We start from the raw sequence: 19,068 nt of genomic DNA on the forward strand, positions 1-19,068 counted from the left end.
TATAGTCCTTTGCTACTCTGAAGGGGATATCACAACCCCGTGTTTCTACTTTCCCAACATACATTATTTCTGATTTATCTATATTGATCTTTGCCCCTGATGCCTTCCCATAAACATCAAGGTGACCCATAATTCTTTTGATACTGTCCATATTTCTGACTGTAAATGATGTGTCATCCGCATATTGTTGGATTACACTTTGACCATTCCCTGGAATTTCCACACATTTAATCCCTATATCACTTTTTATCAGGGTTGCTAAGGGTTCTGTGGAAACACTATACAAAATGGCCGACAGGGGGCAGCCTTGTCTCACTGACCTTTCCAAAGGAAAAGTGTCAGTCAGCACTCCATTACACTTTACACAGCTCTTGGCATTACTATACAGCAGCTGAATCCATTTAATGAGCCTAGGCCCAAAACCATATCTCTCCATTGTTTTGAAAAGGAAGTTATGCTGAACTCTATCAAAAGCTTTATTCAAGTCTATATTTAAGACAATACCACCTTCTCCATCATTATTCATGTGGTGAATCACATCTCGCATGGTGCATATTATGTCTGCTATATCTCTACCTGGCACACTGTATGCCTGTGTAGAAGATATAATGCTACCCATAATCTTTTTAATTCTATTTGCCAAAATCTTTGCAATAATTTTGTAGTCATTATTCAAGACACTGATTGGTCTGTAGTTCTCTAATTTCAGTTTACTTCCCTTGTTCTTATACAAAATTGTGATTACACCAGTCGACATGGATTGTGACACATGCTGTTCTCCCTCCATATGCCTGTAAACCCTTAAAAGTATAGGTGCCAGCACATCTGAGAAAGCTTTATAAAATTCCCCTGTTAGCCCATCTAAGCCTGGGCTCTTGTTAGGCTGAATACAATGTATAGCCTCTTTAACCTCATCAATCAAAATATCCTCGTCACATAGCTGTTTCTCAGATTCACTCATTTTGACAGTCACCTTGTTCAGTACATCCTCAACACAATAGTTGTCATCTTCACTTTTCCGGAATAAGTCCCTGTAAAAAGATTCCACCGTTTCTAGAACACTTACAAAGTCATTGACCTTTTCACCATTTTTATTTTCTAATTCGTGAATATAATTCCTCTTTTGCTTAGTTTTTTCAAGCCCTAGGAAGAAGGAGGTACATTTTTCACCCTCTACAGCATACTGTGCCCTGCTCCTCACAATTGCCCCCATACACTTGTTATTCTCATATTTATCTAACTCAGCTTTGATTTTCAAGTAGTTTTCAACATTGTAATTCACATTATTACCAGCATTTTCAATTTCCGTTGACAGCTTTTCTCTCAGTTCATTTTCCTCTTGTTTCTTTCTGAAATGACTTTGTTTTGCATATCTTATGCTTACAGTCTTAATCTTCTTTTTCAGAGCCTCCCACCATGCACTAGCATTGCTATGCATCATTGGATTATCCATCTCCAATGTAATACATTTTTGAATCACTTCCCTATAGATTTCCTCACTCAGTAAGCTTGAATTTAGACACCATATACCTCCACCTCTCTCTTGTTCATCTTTCAGGGTAATCTTAAAGGATAGCATGGCATGGTCACTCAGGCTGGTAAACTTGTACTGTATTTGTTTTATATACTTGGCTATATCCCTCTTAACAACACATAAGTCAATTCTGCTCTGTTTTCTGGAGAACCCTCTTTTGTTGGGATTGTCCTCTCTCCATTTGTCTAATAGGTCATTTTCCTCCATCATCTTTAGAAAAACATTCCTGGATGAATCATATTTATATTTAGCATTTCTCACAGCATCCATTCTACAACATTTCAAATTAAAGTCCCCAACCAAAATGCAATTCCCCACACTTAGGGGCTTTAACTGTCCAAAAAGATCCTTTCGTTCCAGCTCTACATTAGGAGCATATACATTTATTAATTTGAATATTGTGTTCTGGTATTCAAATTCAACCACCAGAACCCTCCCCTTGTTGTCAGACATGATTTGCGTTACATTATCCACCACCCCCTTTTTGATCAGGATAGCAACACCGCAGGACTTCTCACTATAATTGTTGACATATATAAGATCTCTCCACTTTGTTTTTACATTGTCCATTATAGCATCCGTCCAGCATGTTTCTTGCAGGCAGATTATGTCAGAGTTACATGAAAAGAGGACTTGTTCTAACTTCAGTATGTTCCTCAGACCATTTGCATTAAAGGATGTTATGGAAATCATAAGTAGTATGTAAGAAAAGAACATAAACATGACCCGTTACCTATTTTCTGGCACTTTTCTCATGGGCTCTTCTCCTTTCTTCCATGGCCTTTCTCTTTAGACTATTCCTGGCCTCTGGACTCAAGTCCATGTCATCATCTGAGAGCACTGTGTCTGCCTCAGGGGCTTTGGGTGGCACCTGCTGCTTCTCTTGGGCCAGTTCTCTTTTCCTCATCTCCTCGCCCGCTCCAGGTGCAGGACTAGGGGATATCCCCCCCCTTGTCCTAACTCCACCCCGGGCTCTGCCCCCATCCGTTTTAGGGCTCCCGAAAACAAGGCCACTTCTGGGGCTCTCCACACCAGTGGACCCGTCCATGGAGGTACTCACATGGTCACTGGGGGGCGGGGCAGGACCTGCAGAGGGACCCACACCACCCACCCTCTCAATCTTTCCCTCCACAGACAGATCCATCTCCTCCACGACACCATCCATGCTGCTCCCGATGTCAGCAGCATCCCCAGACGCACGGTGGGCCAAAGTGCATCCCTGGCTCGCAAGCGGCTCCTCTCCTTCTCTCGGGGGCGCATGCTGGTGGCCACCTCCACTCTCCACCTCCTCCCTCTCCACTGATGACGTCTCCTCCACTACTTGTCTCTCAGCTGGTGGCACCTCCTCTCTCTCTGCCAAAGGCGTCTCGTCGACCACCTCCGTCTCAGTCGGCGGTGCCGCTTCTGTTATGTCCTCGCCTTCCTCCTCTTCCTCCTCTTCCTCCACCTCCTCCTCCTGCCCTTTATCCTCAGGCTCCGAAAAAAAACTCTCCTCTCTGGTGGTGCCACATTGTCTCGCGTAATGTCCTTGCTGACGGCATTTGAAGCATACAAATTCCGGGCAATCAATCATGATGTGCCCAGGCCGAATACACAGCCTACAGACTTTCACCTGCCTGTCATAAAATGGTAAATGGTAAATGGTGCATTTATATAGCGCCTTTATCCAAGGCGCTTTACATAGATTGTGCATTACATTCACCCTTTCACACACACATTCATACACCGATTGCGGCAGAAGCCATGCAAGGTACCAACCAGCACATCGGGAGCAATTTGGGGTTCAGTGTCTTGCCCAAGGACACTTCGACATGTAGACAGGAGGAGCCGGGATTCGAACCGCCGACCCTTGGATCATTGGACGACCTGCTCTACCTCCTGAGCCACAGTCGCAACACGGCGACCATATTTCTGACTGTAAATGATGTGTCATCCGCATATTGTTGGATTACACTTTGACCATTCCCTGGAATTTCCACACATTTAATCCCTATATCACTTTTTATCAGGGTTGCTAAGGGTTCTGTGGAAACACTATACAAAATGGCCGACAGGGGGCAGCCTTGTCTCACTGACCTTTCCAAAGGAAAAGTGTCAGTCAGCACTCCATTACACTTTACACAGCTCTTGGCATTACTATACAGCAGCTGAATCCATTTAATGAGCCTAGGCCCAAAACCATATCTCTCCATTGTTTTGAAAAGGAAGTTATGCTGAACTCTATCAAAAGCTTTATTCCACGACATTTGATTCACACACATCACATTCCCTCTTTACTGATCGATCAATCTGATGAAGAACAACATTTGTAAAAATCCTATTGTGTCTAAGCATGAAGTCATTGTCATTCAATGCTGTTATACTTTTAAATTCATCCATATCTTTTTTACATTCATTTCTGGATATACCCCTGTCCACACTTTTTCGGACACTGGTACTTTGATTTCTCTCGTCACCATGAGTTGATAAAAGTCTTTAACTTTCATTTTACACAGCTCTATTTTCTTTCCATTCTTTTCGGCTTTCAATTCAGGCATCGTTACTATTCCCTTTCCTATATCATCACTGTTTATTCCTTCCACCCATTCTCTAGGCATGCTTTCCTTAACTTTTTCGTACACATTCAATATTGTTACCTTACTGACATCATCATATTCCTGTACTCCATCTAATATTGCTCTCTTAGGTAAAAAACCTGGTATGACTTCATATACTGTACATAATCCTTGACTTGGTTTAACCCGGCCTTCATAAATATTCTGTTATAAAGCCAAGTCACATTGTGTTTTACCCTTGGATTTAAAAAGACAGGTTGGTTCAAAATCATATCCATGTTTGTACACTCATATGTGATCTGCGGTAGGAACCTTGTCCAAGCTTCAAACACCTCTTTATAGAAATAAGGCACGTGATCTTCATACATGCTTTTCTTAAACCCCATCAAAATACCATATTCCCCCAGTTTTATTCAAATACTCCTTGAGAAAGTATTTCCACCCATGATCTTCACGGTCATATAAATACTTCTGGATTACTTTTAATCTGATTGCTTTGATTTTTACCTTTAAATCTATTAACTGTAGTCCTCCTTCACTATACTTGGCTATCAGGGTTTGATGAGCTATCCTGACGCCCTTCCCCTCCCATAAAAGATCTGACACTACCCTTTGTATTTCTTTAAGTACCCATTCTGGCATATCCAATGTTCCTATAACATACACCAACCTTGACATTATTAATGCATTGACCACAATAACTTTCCCTTTTATTCTAAGCCTTCTCTGCTTCCACAAATTCAGCGTTTGCTTTAGTTTATTCAACACACCAGTCCATGTCATATCTCTTGCGTCCGTCCCATTTGTACCAATACTTACCCCGAGAATCTTTACAGAACCCTCAGCTACTTTAAATGGAATTTCACAAGCACTTTCTTTCATCTTTCCCACATACATGATTTCGGATTTATCCACATTTATTTTTGCACCTGCTGCCTTCCCATACATATCTATGTATTCCATTATTATTTTCACACTATCAATATCCCTCACTGTGACTGTTGTGTCGTCCGCATATTGGTGTATTACACTAACTCCTGGGATTTCTATGCCTCTTATCCTTTTGTCCCCCTTAATTAGAGCGGCCAGAGGCTCCACAGAAATACTATACAGAATGGCCGATAGGGGGCAGCCTTGCCTCACTGATCTTTCCAGTGGAAAGGTGTTGGTCAGCACTCCATTGCATTTTACACAGCTTTTGGCGTTTTTATATAGCAGCTCTATCCATGATATCATCCTTTTCCCAAACCCAAACCTCTCCATTGTTTTAAACAGAAATGTGTGGTTTACTCTATCAAATGCTTTGTTTAAATCCAGGTTCAGAGCAATTCCCCCTATTTCATCATTTTCCATATGGTGTACCACATCTCTAATTGTACATACTGTGTCAGTTATATCTCTTCCTGGGACACTATACGCTTGTGTGGGTGCAATAATACCTCCCAGTAACTTCTTTATCCTGTTTGCCAACACTTTTGCAATGATTTTATAATCTGTATTCAGCAGGCTTAAAGGTCTATAATTTTCCAACCTCAATTTACTTCCACGTTTTTTGTATAATATAGTCACCACACCCATAGACATTGATTCAGGAACTACTTGTTCTTTTTCTATGCATTTATACACTTTTAGTAAGATGGGTGTTAGGATGTCTTCAAAAGCTTTATAGAATTCACTAGGCAGCCCATCAGACCCTGGACTCTTATTTGATTTACTGTTTTTTATAGCATCTTTAATTTCTGTTGTTGAAATGTCTTCCTCACATGTTGTCTTCTCACTTTCAGATATTTTAACCTTGACTCCCTCTATCACTTTTTTGACACATTCACTGTCCATTGCTTCTTTTTTGAATAAATTGCTGTAAAATGTTTCAGCCGTCTCTAGTACTCCAACTAGGTCATTAACCCGTTCACCTTTTTCATTTTCTAGTTCATCTAGTGAAGGTCAGACTGTACAAGTCACTTGTACTCTCCACCCTACTCTATGGTTGTGAGAGCTGGACACTCACAGCGGACACTGAGCGCAGAATACAGTCCTTCGAGAACAAGTGCTACAGAAGGATGCTACACATATCATATAAAGAACACCGGACAAACAAATATGTTAGACAGATAGTCACCACCCATGCTGGAGAACAGGAGCCCCTACTCTCAACAGTAAAGCGTCGCAAACTGGCCTGGTATGGTCATGTCACAAGGCATACCTCGCTGGCAAAGACCATCCTACAGGGGACAGTGGAGGGGAAGCGGAGAAGAGGCAGGCAGAGAAAGGCCTGGATGGACAATATCAAGGAATGGACTGGCTGCAGCTTACAGACCCTGCTGCGCACAGCTGAAGACCGAGAGCGCTGGAGATCCCTGACTGCCCAAGCATCCACCATGACACCCCTACGGCCCCCTAGGCCATGGGATGAGTAAGTAAGTAAGTAAGTAAGTTCATCTATATAATTCCTTTGCTGCTTTTGTTTCTCCATGCTCAAAAAGAAGGAGGTGCATTTCTCTCCTTCTATTGCATATTGCGCTTTGCTTCGTATAATAATAATAATAACATTTTTTCATGTTCATGCATTTCATTCTGAAGCTTCAAAAAAAACTCCCAGGTTATGTTGGGGGTCTCTTTCTATCTTTTCAAGCTCCTTTTCTATTTGTTCCCTAAGTTCTTCTTCTTTTCTCTCCCTCATAAACTTCCTCTGCTTAGAGTATTTAATACTGATCGCCTTTATGTTTTCTTTTACTGACTCCCACCACCGCCCCACATCCTCTTCCATTAAATGTTCAGACATTCTCCCTTTTACATATTTCATAATCACATCCTTGTATCTTTCCTCTTTTAACAGACTGGTATTCAGACACCATAGTCCCCCCCCCCCCCCCTCCCCCCTGTGCCCATGTCCAGCGAAAAGGAGAAGACTGCATGGTCACTCACTGTTGTATATTTATACTTTGCATTTCTACTGTATTCCATAATGCTTTCTTTTACTAGACACCAGTCTATCCTGCTTTGTCTCATTTCTCCTAATACTACTTGTCTTCTGGAAATCTCTTTTTCTTGGGGATTTTCTGCTCTCCATAGATCTATGAGTTTGTTTTCTGCCATATTTTCTAAAAGAACTTTCCTTGATGAATCATGTCTAAACCTGGCACTGCTTGAGGCATCTAGTTTATCACACCAGACATTATAATATCCTATAATTATGCAGTTTCCTGTACATAATGGCTTCAATTGGTTAAAGAAAACCCTCCTATCATTTTCCACATTTGGTGCGTATATGTTGATCAACTTAAATGTCACTTTCATGTATTCAAATTCCAAAATAATCATTCTCCCATTTGTGTCACTGGGAATGTGCCTGATGTTGTCCACACTTCCCTCTTTTACCAAAACAGCAACACCACATGACACCCTAGTCCCATTATTGGCATACATCGCCCCTTTCCATTGTTTTTTACAGTTCTCCATGATTTCCTCATCCCAATTAGTCTCTTGCAGACATATGATATCAGAGTTGCATAGCGCCACCACCTGTTCAAACTTTGAACTGCTCCTCAGCCCATTCGTATTAAAAGATGTTACCTTCAACATTAGGTTTAGGAGCGTTAGTGTGTGCACCCAGACTTTCATACCTTCTGGCTTCCTTCATCTTCTTCCCTTGATTCTTTGATTTTTTCCTTTCAACAGCAGAGATCACTTCTTTCAGTTCTTTCGGGCTCATGTTGTCGATTGCACTTGCAGCCTCTTTGTCTCTGCTGCCTCTTGGTGTTTCGTCTGTGACCGTGTCTCCCATGTCGATGTCTTGTATTGGGGGGGGCTCTGTCTCCTCCGGCCCAGTGCTTCTCTCTTTGCCCTCTCCATTGGCCCCGACAGCGGCCTCTCCATCTCTCCTCTCTTTGCTGCCTCCTAGATGTTTCGTGCCCTCCGGGGTCTTCAAATGGTCTCAACCTGGTGGATGCACCCGTTGGGCACATGCTCCCACGCCGTTTCCATTCTTCCCCCCGTCAGACACTTCTCCCTCCAGGACCGCGACATCAAGGCTGCACCCGATGTTGTCCTGCTCCCTCTCTGCATTCACCTGGGCCTCCACAGGTGTAGCCTCTGTCTCATTTATGGTATCATCCTCTCCCGCGTCGTCCTCATCTTCATCGCCGTTGTCATCACCATTTTCATTCCCTCCCTCCTCCTCTGCCTCTTCATCCTCCTCCTCATCCTCCTCCTCTTCCATTTCATTTTCAGGGTCAGAGAGGTCGCCATTTGCCTCCTCGTTGCATTTGCAGAAAGCTCTTACTTCCTTGCATTGCTGGCAACGACCTGATTGGGGGCACTCTCTCGCGTAGTGGCCTTGCCTCTTACATTTGTGGCATTTAAATTCCGGGCACTCTATCAGAATATGTCCTGGCTGTATGCATAGCCTACATACTTTGACCTGTCTGTCATGTATGCAGCGGAAATATTCTTCCCCCTCCAGTGTCAAAAATGTTGTGGAGTACGGCAAAGATTTTACATACTGATTGAACTTCACTTTCACAAATCTTGTGCCATCTGCAATGTCTGTTCCCTTCCAGAGCTTTCTTTTTATGGGTGAGGTTGCTGTCACCTAGCCTCGCGTTGCGATACTAATATACCACTGCGCTGGGCTGCGTGGGACATTAGTCTCGACCTCGTCACTTTCAGGATTATTTCCAAGGGGCGGTTACAAAAATGATTCAAACGGTCTCTATTGGTTAGGCCTACAGCCAACCAGAGCAGCCCAGGCAGGGCAGCCCGCTACGTCACACAAGCGCCGGCGCGACACTCTAGTGTGAAATGTAAACACAACAGCATTTGGTCGCAGACTAGTACAGAACACAACAGCATTTGGTCGCAGACTAGTACAGAGAGAGACAAAAATATGGATGTTAATGATAATTGTCGTTTTTGCAATGCTTCTTTAAGAAGTAGTGGAAGTTGTCGAAGAATTGGACACTCTAAATTAATCTTTCAGCAAATGGCACTTGCATCAAAGGACAAGAATATTTTCGAGAAACTTCAGGGTTTAGGCTTGACTTTGATTAATTCTCGGGACAAATCATTTCGGTCCTGCATTAAGTGCGATAACGCAGTAAAGAGACATGAACAGTCGGTACATTTATTCCGAAAATGGGAAGAGAACGAAAGGGGATCTCTAGCAGCAGCGTCGGCTACAACATCGAGCCGTGGTTCTGATCCAGCAGTATCTGTCGCCTCTCCGTCGCCGACACCATCTAGTCCACCGTCAACGTCAAGTCACGGTTCTACAACTTCTGAGAAACGGTCCCGAGACCAATTGACACCATCCAAAACGCCCAGGAGGGAGAAAAAAAGATGTCTAATTCCTCCGAGTCCTGGTCAGACCACATCAACCTCCGCACGGCGAAGTATTGTTGAGGTAAGGTTTTATTACAGTCTTTAAACAATTAAAGTTCTACTCCCTAAACGTGAGTGTTTATTAGGATATGCCCCTGTAAACAAGTTAAACTGTATGTGACGATTTCCCGTTTATCGACCTTAAATGTCCTGATGAATTGAAAATGGAGGACCCTGATGTAAAAAAACTCTTTGTTCTGGTTATATCCTCACAGTAACCGTTTTTGTGTTGACCAGTACTTTCGTTTGAACTGTCTGTACCCATTCTACAAACTGAATATAAATGTCAATAAATCATCCGTAATAGCATCTTGTAGTCAGTCCTGCCCCATATTAGTATGGCTATGCGAGGCTAATACAGTGCCCCAACCCCCCACATAGTAGTGTGGAATGTGGCTTTCATGTTTAGCAGAGATGGGGGTTGGGCAGTAACTTGCAAAAGTAATCGTTCAAGGTTTTTCATGATCCTTCAGGGTCATGGTAAATCCAGGGGTTGAAAGTTGGATTGCCATTAAAAATCCTGCTAAACTAATACTTAGAATGGATTCAGAATCATGAATAACCCCTAGTTTGACACATTACATGCTTCTTAAAGCATCATTAAAGTTAGATTTATTTTGCCTTAGGCCTATAGGTTTCTAATGGTACTCCAACTTTTAGCCCCTGAATTTAACATGATCCACAATTTATATAATACTCAATTTTTAATGTGTTATTTGGATGACCCTAAGAATCATAAAAAGCCTACCATTTTTATTTTGGTTCAGGACCTTTTTATCTTAGCTTGCCTGGCATGGTGGTGGAAATTAGTGATACTGGGATTATGTTTGATGGAATATTTCCTTCCTTTTTCAGGTAATCACCACATACCCTTCTAAAACGGTTGCCAAGTTTAGCCAGCCAGAAGAGGCTGGGATTGTAACCAACATCACCAATCAACAATGGAAGACGGCTGCTAAAAAAATTCTGAATCACAAGGATCTAGCAGAAGAGGTCAAGATTAAGGTTCTAGATATCATTGAAAGTGAATGTAAAACCCTCTGTAAGCATGACAGTGATTGCATGCTGTATAGGTCATCAGCAGAGGATCTGCAGTCTTTTTCTTTTGAACATTTAGAGTCAGATCTGAAACGTCTAGCGCCATTCATGATATCCATATTTGCCACCATCACAAGAAATTCTGTGCCTGCCACCTGTGCTTCAGCCGCTACGGCATTGAGAGGAAGAGAGCCCCGACTGTCAGCGTTTGCATATTTTTTGAACAGCATATTACAGCATGGGGGGGCAAAGAAGGCCGTTTTTCAAAGGCTGAGCAAAATGGGCGTCACAACCACCCACGATAATGCTGTACGGAAGCAGCAAGAGTTGGCTAACCTTTGTGGTGAGGATGTTCAGGGCTTAAAGTTGCAAATCGAAGAATACCTGAAGAAGTCTGGAGAAGAAGAGGACCCTGAGCCAGTAGTTGTCCCTGAGCCAGTAGTGGACCCTGAGCCAGAAGCCACCCATCGAACCATAGAGGAAGAGGAGCCAGAGTTTGAGCAGGAGCTGGACAGCCTCTATCGAAGCATGGAAGAGCTCAACGTGTTAGGTGAGTTTCCAGTTTTCACTTCTGGTTATGTCTTTGTGAGTAGAATGAGTGAGTAGAATGAAAAGTGTGTGTGTGTGTGTGTGTGTGTGTGTGTGTGTGTGTGTGTGTGTGTGTGTGTGTGTGTGTGTGTGTGTGTGTGTGTGTGTGTGTGTGTGTGTGTGTGTGTGTGTGTGTGTGTGTGTGTGTGTAAACTAAACATGTATCTAAATGGTTGTTGCATTTATCCAACAGGGGAAGCCTCGGTGGAGGGTGGCGAAGAGACAAGCAGCACACACGAAGATGGCGAAGCTGTGTTACCATTCAGTGACCTCAATAACAATGAATTCATGGCAACTGTCATACCGGCCCCACACACATATTCCATTATTTTTGACAACTTAGATTTTTTTTGCAGAACACACCATCAGTCCCAAAAAAGCAGCAACCAGTCTTTTCACTGGATTCACCATATGGCTGTACGCGACAGAATTCCCATATTCCAGCTCAGCAATCGTAGACCAATCCAAGACCTCCTTCACTACGACGTTGGTAACTCTCTTCCATCTGTCCTAACGCAAGAACACATGCGGAAGGAGTTCATTGTCCTTGGCAGTCGAATGCTCACATGTCACCTGGATGCTTTCAAACCCCTTGAAAAGCTTGTAGTGCATCACATACCACACCAGTACTCAGATGAAATGGCACAGCGCTCCACTGATGTAAGTACTGTGACCTACATGTGGCCTGGAAAACTGACAAATCTGCTAGTGATATAAATAATTGGGTTCGTCTATTTGTCTGGCCATTCCAGGCAAAACAAAATGTAACATGCCTTCATATAATGTGTAATCCACTAGCAAGTCTAGCACGTTTATATATGAATGTCTGTCTTTGTTCACAGTATCCCCTGGGTCTCATATTCAAAAATGAAAATTTAACCACGGAATTGACTGAAGTGCTGTTCCAACTTCAGAACAAGTAAGTATCTCCACTGTCACTTATTGCACTTATTGCCAAGCGGGGACAGATTCTTGATTTAGTTTTGAGCCTTCCTTTCTGTGTATTCTAAGGTATGTGCCAAAGCGAGCAGGACTCAGAGGGGTGTTCCCAGTGTTCTTTGGCGGTGACCGGCTGACAGAGGCAAACTCCCGGACTATCCAGTGGTCCATGGTACAGGGAAACACCCCAGAGCAAAGACTGGAGGGCATGCACTTCAAGTTTGAAGACTGGCATGCCATCAGAAATCTATTTGAAGTGAGTGTCATTAAATAGTGGATATGTAATTTTAAATCGACTATGTTACATGGTACCACTTTTTTTTGTAATTAATTATCCAACTCTTGTGCAAAATCATGTGATAGTTAATTCAAATGATACTGTCCACACTTTAAAAAGTAGAACCTGAACCACAAGACATAGACATACAGTACAACAGTCATTACTTTGGACATACCATAGTAAAATAAACTTTAATTTCTAACTTTATTTTATGTAAATTTAGATCTATCATAAGGTGTTCTTCAAGGATGCGTCGACCAAAGATCATGGGACTCTTGTTGCTAACATGAACATGTTAAAGTAAGTTGCAATTTATTTAGCCGCATTACTTAGGACATTTTCAGTTCCCCCCCCCCCCCCCCCCCCCCCCCCAACCAATATCGTCATCGGAAAAGTGTTGTATGTACTTTATGTGATTTTTTTTTTCACAGTGATTTGTCACCTGCAAACTGAACATGAACATGTCTGGATATTGAATGAATTGTAGTACTGCACACTGGGACGTGAAATGCAGTCCTGACAACATGAAATTGGCATAGTCTTGCCAGGGGAGGAGGTATGGATAGCACAATGTGGGCAGTTGTTAACGTTCTGCAGAAGACGTTGAGGACACACATAAGATATTTGTTTTATAGTGAGGGGTTATGTCCCTATATGCCACAGATTTGCAAAAATGTTGAAAATTAGAATGAACAAAAATTAACATGAGGTTAGTCATGAGAGAGAAAAAAAGGAACCCTGTGTGTCTCTGGAATACACTTGCATAAAGCAAAAGTGGGCAGTCAATGCACACTGCCCTTCATGTAAATGTACTCCAGTATTTTAAGTCTGCACAATGTAAAACAACTGCCCCTGTGTTATTACATTTCTAAATACACTGTGTGTGTATCTGTGAGAGAGAGGGTGCGTAGAGTGAGGGAGACAGTGACACATACAACTATGTATGTTTGAGTGTGAGAGACCGTGAGTTGAGTGAGGGAGACCGAGAGACTCAAATAAATATGTATGTGTGTGTGTGTGTGTGTGTGTGTGAGTGTGAGAGAGGGGTGAGCGAGAGAAGTAGAGACTGAATGAAAAATATTTTGAATTGAAATTAAAATCCAGATTTCTGATTGACAGATGCAGCAATGCTAAACAGGGACCAAAGAAGGCATACAATGCCTACAAACAGTTTGTTGTCAAAGACACAACTGCACTGTTCCTGGCAGCTGCGATGGAACACTTTGGCTTGACAGATGTAAAAGGTAACTTATATCTAATAACATTATATCTAACATAATGTCTCAGTAGTCAAATTAATGCAACTTAGTATATTGAATATACTTCAAAATGTATAAGAACTGTTGTGATTATTGTTGTACTGTTGTTTTTGTCAACCAAGAATTCCTTTTAATGTTTTGACAGAAATCCCAGACGATTTCATTCCACCTGCAGTTCTCGCTGGAACTAGGGATCAGCAGCGGAAGTGGCTGGCTGACATGGTAGCAGGCTGTGTCGACTGTTACCTCCACTTGGATGATGACCCAGATTCTTTCAGAACTTCCGATTTTCCGTGCCGCATGCAAGACCTTGTGTGTCAAAGAACATTCACAAGCAGGTCAGAGCGATCAAGGCATGAGAAGGACGTTCATGACATGGATATGACGCCTCCGGAACGGGACCACAAAAAGGAGCACACAGAAGCAAGAATGAGCTTTGGGTTTTTCCTGCTAGACATGTTAGATGCAGTGAAAGAGGGTGACGGTGAAAGGCTAATGAGATTGTACATACTGGCACTTAAGTTCTACAGGGCGTATGGTCACACACAGTATGCGTACAGTACATTTCTTTTGACTGTGCAGCTCCAAGCCACACTATCCCCTCGAATGGCTCACTCTTTGACCTGGAACAGATTCTGGAATGGTAGGGGGGGGAAAGGTAAAAACATGCCTCTCGACCTGCACCTAGAACACCTAAACGGTTTTTTGAAATCATTTTTGAAGGGTCTAGGGCCTAATCTTTCAGAGAGGTCAGCATCTAGGATCAGCCAGTCCATAGGAGTCCTCAAGCAGATGATGGACAAAACTGACAGGGAGCTGAAACTGTCAACTCCCAGTGGCATTCACCGTGCAGCTGGAGAGAAAGACGACATTGTGGCCCTGGTTAAGGTGTTTAGGGAGGCACAATTATTCCAATGCCAAGTCGGAAGACAGTTCAGTGCATTCCCTAACTTCAGTAGGGATTTGTTTCAAAATGTTCGCTATGCTGACTATTGTAAGTGGATGAAAAACAAGCTCAGAGAGTGGAGGAGAACCCCTATTTAAAAAGACAGCAAGGGTATCTACTGTACACGTCTTTAGTTTCAGGATTTCTGCATGCACCTTGTGTTTATTGTACATACTTTTAACGTACTTTTTGGAAACTGCTGGTAAATTATACACTTTTGTACCTGACCAGATTAATAAAAACGTCTTGATTACATCCTCTGCATTTATTATTTCGATTTTCGATGCATAATATTCATGATGCCATTTTATTTCCCATTTGTATTTTCAGAAAGAGGTCACAGTCTTCACTTGTATAACAGTTTAAGCTACTGAAGGTTTCAATGTTTTTGTCTCATGACCTTCAAGGTATCTAGCACCTGTCCTTGTAGGTTTGCCAAAGGTATCCCTGTATTTGCAGATATTTAACCTCTAGACGGGAACCACCTTTTGGTGTTCTAAGCATCGTTATACTTTAGATATTGACAAATAGCAGATCTACAAGCTCATAGCGCGGCACCGAGTGCCAAAATCTAGAAAATGTGGCGCAAATCTTTGAATATATATTCTTTCAGAGCGAACGTTTTTAACTCAAATCTTTGCTTCTGGGAGGGTTCCCCGGAAACAACATATTTTCAGATGGAGCTCCACGGCCAAATTCAAATAATTCTGGGGGTCCTTGACATGCAAAAGGTTGAGAACCACTAACATAGAAACATGAAGTTTTTCAGAAAACTGTCAGGATTTAGAAGACATTTGTAGAATGTCAAATGTCCTCAGGTCAATGGGTTAATGTAGTTGACTGTCATTGTTCAATATATTACAAAAAAACATTAGTTATTAATTCTATTCAAATTGAAGAGACCATTGTATTACTCTTGGTTACATTGATTGCAATTAAGTGATAATGTTATTGACCGTATATTCAATTCATTGCTTTTTCCTTGAAATAATGGCAGTCACAATGCATTTTTATTCTACATATCAGGACGGATTCTGCCAATGCAATTCAATTGTAATGGAGTGGTTTGATGCCGTGTGAAGATTTCTGATCCGCCCTCAGAATCAAAGTGTGGTGTGACTGTGCCCTTATATTCATTTCATTTGGATTCATGCATTTATAGACGTGATGAGCATGGATTCTCTTCCACATGCAATGCAACACATGGCTCTTAGATCATACCATAAATGTCTCACTTTCTAAATTTATCGTCTTTGTAATTCCATGAACCAACGTTATAACAACTATTTGCTCAATTATTGAAATGAAATATCCATAAGCTTTTGAAAAGGTGACACTTTATTAAACATTTGGCAATACAGGTTATACAATTCAATGTGATCATCCATTTACACAAGTTGCATAAATTATGTACATTTGGAACAACATTTTCAGATGGGAGTCAGCAGCCAATTACATATAATTCTGGCGGTCCTTGACATGACAAAGTTTGTGACAGTCTTGATTTGGAAGACATTTTTTTGAAGTACAATCAGGTCTAAATGGGTTAATACAAATGCATGATCTACAACTGCTCCCGACAGATAATGATGCAGCACCTTCTAGACTAAATGATGTACACCTTCTAGACTAAATGATGCAGCACCTTCTAGACTAAATGATGTATTTGCAAACATTCTGCAGAATAACAAAAATATGTCATTCTGTCATTTGACTAATTTCTGACACTCCTGAGATTCCTGACAATGACATTGACGACCCTGAGCTGCTGAGTGGTGCATGCATCTGGTCTACATCATCTGCCTCATCAAAGTAGCCAGTATAATACATATCTGGCAGTTCCAAGGGCGAAGGGTCACTGGTCTCAAAGTCAATGTCAATGTCGTGAAATACATCGTCAATTACTTTTAGAATTTGCCTTGCATAGCGCTCAAAGAACACAGGGATATTGCATCTTATATATGCCAAGTCAAATATCTTAGGGCTGTGTTGGATAACAGCATCAATGAGTTCAGTACCAAAGCCAGTGCAGCCTACTTTAGAAGTGAACAGATGTGCATTTCTAGGAACCAAACTTTCCTGGTAAACCTCCAGCTTCTCCCTTAGCAACAATTTATGTTCTTTTAGTACCTGCCTAGATCTAGTAGCAACCTCATCCAGTTCAAACATCTCATAATTGGGTGTCAATTCTTCACAAACTACACTGGGGCAAGAACATATAGAGTGACAATAGGTGCAACATAGATGTCCTGGGTCCACACTTGTAGTACCTTCTTCAAACCTACTGTATAGGGCCTTTCGAAAGCATCCAGTTTTGGATTTCAGTAGCAACACTTTCACTCCCTCATCAGTCCTTTTATGCTGTTTAACCACATACACTGCAGCATGTGACTGTGAGCCATCTCTGCCTGCCCGGCCTGCTTGCTGAACAATAGCTTCAAGGTCCTCAGGTGCCCCATACATTATCACATGATGTACATTAGGAAAATTTAAGCCCAAGCCTAAAGCTGTTGTTGCGACGACAACTCTACAACTCCCATCGCCAAAGAGAGATGACAGGATTCGGCTTTTGGTGGTGTCGTCTGTTTGGCTGCTGAACATTCCTATCAGTAGATTGTCTGGATTCTGTTCAGGGTCTCTTTCAACCCATGCATCCGTGTCCAGCTCTCCTTGGAAATAAGCAAAAACTCTGACAAGTGCCGGAATTGACCTGCAGTAGATAAGTATGGGAGACATGGAAAGACCCTTGTCCTTTACCTCTCTCACAACCCAATCCAGGCATTCTAGCGTTTCCTGAGAGACAAAAATCAATCCCAGTCTGATGTTGGTACGGTTGGGGCTAACTGTTAGAGTTACTGTATTGTCATTGTCCATGAGAAGCAATTTCTTCACCAAATTCCTGGAGTTGAGATCAGCAGATGCAGTCAGTGCCAGCACAGGTGTACCTGAAATGACAAATAATTGCACCGTCAGCTTAATTTGTAACATGCAAATGCTTAATAAAAAAAATATATATATATATATATATATATATATATATATATACACACACACACAACAAAATTGCACTGATCACACTGCCATCCGTCAACATATATTCTAACCAAAGTTAATGACACTGTTCAGCTACAGCTAGTCACAATATGGAATTGTCTACACCATTTGAATCTACAATTGGCAAAATTTACTTCACACATGTACAACCCAAGAATGTTGGAGTATAATTCACATTTTCAAAAGAATACTAAGGTACACGTGGTTGAGAAAATATTACATTGTGTGCATTTCTTTTTAAGATATACTGACCTTCCTTGACGAGCCCTCTCAATTCTTTCAACCTCGAAAAACTCTCTCTGAAAGCTACTGCGTCTTTGTTTGAGGGCAGTCCCCTGAGAAAATAACAGAACATTAAATTATAATCAATTGCAGACAGAGAATACACTGTGACAAGCTATTTGCAGCCACTGGGGAAAATAAAGAAAGAAAAATGCTGCTGGTATATACAATATACCAAGAACTATTTGCACATACATACATTAATGCTGCTATATACAATATGACAAGACTATGCACATTTGATGGATGTACATTACGCTCTTGAATCTTCTTTTTTCACCTTCGTCCCTTTTGCCTTCCCTCCCTTTCTTTATTATTTTACGTTTTTGTATCACTATTCTACTGTTGTCTATACTGATGATTGTCTGAAGGAAGCCTAAGCCAAAATTCGTTTTACTCTTATGTATAAGTATAATGTACCTGTATACAAGATAACAAGATGTAACAATACAGTACAACCTTGAATACAGAACATTGCCTACTATAAATTATTTGAAATGCTATAGCATTTTCTTTGCAGCTTTCTTTAGAATAGTTTATGCTATCACTACAAGTACGATCCAATACTTGTACCCAAAACTAGCAAATACTAAATGTTAAGAATTATCGACGTGAATCCCACGTCTTGCTTTGTTTGTTCTGGTGAATTGGTGTTGTTAGCTTCTGTTAGCCACAATAAGCTAGCCTGGTTCCAGACAAATCTGCCATTGCTAGTTTATAGTTCAAACAATACAAACAATACATAGACGTTAGTCATGAGAATATTTAGCAAACATTACGTACCATTTGTATGCAAGGTGAACCTCATCCACGACAATACCCATTAAATTGGCCTTGAAAAAATCCGAAGAAAACATGCCTCTCCACTGTTTCTTCATCACCCATTGTTCCGGGCCACCAAATATAATTTGTGCATGGCCATTAAGGATTTCAGCGTCGTCGTGGACTCCGAGTTGATAGGCAGTAAGTCCCATCCTGGTAGCTTCGCTAATCTGGTCTTTCATCAGAGCGAGCAACGGAGAGACAACAACAACCAGTGGGTTTTCACTGAGTCCTAACTTTTTGCCGACGAGCGGAGCTAGTTGATAAATCAGGCTTTTACCAAAACCAGTCGGTAAAAGACAAAAAGTATCCCGCTTCCCAACAAAAGCCTTAAGGGCAACTGATTGTTCATCTTTTAGAAAAGAAATATGTTCCAACTCATTCACTACTGT

At 41.6% G+C, this 19,068-nt stretch overlaps 1 protein-coding gene and 2 long non-coding RNA genes across 4 annotated transcripts in view; 2 read left to right on the forward strand and 1 right to left on the reverse strand.

The window, feature by feature from the left end:
• The window catches only part of LOC306916290 (uncharacterized protein), a gene marked incomplete at its 3' end in the record, with an annotated part of 194,478 nt that overhangs the window by 57,393 nt on the left and 118,017 nt on the right, over positions 1–19,068 (forward strand). The gene's annotated exons all lie outside the window — the stretch shown is intronic.
• On the forward strand, positions 11,354–13,985 carry LOC306916489. Of its 2 annotated transcripts, XR_013788984.1 has the most exons (7): positions 11,354–11,754; positions 11,937–12,013; positions 12,106–12,289; positions 12,537–12,613; positions 12,745–12,869; positions 13,433–13,557; positions 13,718–13,985. It is a non-coding gene; the product is annotated as an uncharacterized lncRNA (long non-coding RNA). The 2 variants fall into 2 exon arrangements; XR_013788983.1 differs by having other exon boundaries at positions 11,354–12,013.
• LOC306916455 lies at positions 16,906–18,977 on the reverse strand. The gene is made up of 3 exons (XR_013788978.1): positions 18,638–18,977; positions 17,825–17,907; positions 16,906–17,463 (listed from the first exon to the last, which is right to left on the reverse strand). It is a non-coding gene; the product is annotated as an uncharacterized lncRNA (long non-coding RNA).

Source organism: Electrona antarctica, assembly GCF_951216825.1.
Source record: "Electrona antarctica genome assembly, chromosome: 23".
NCBI classification, from domain to species: domain Eukaryota; kingdom Metazoa; phylum Chordata; class Actinopteri; order Myctophiformes; family Myctophidae; genus Electrona; species Electrona antarctica.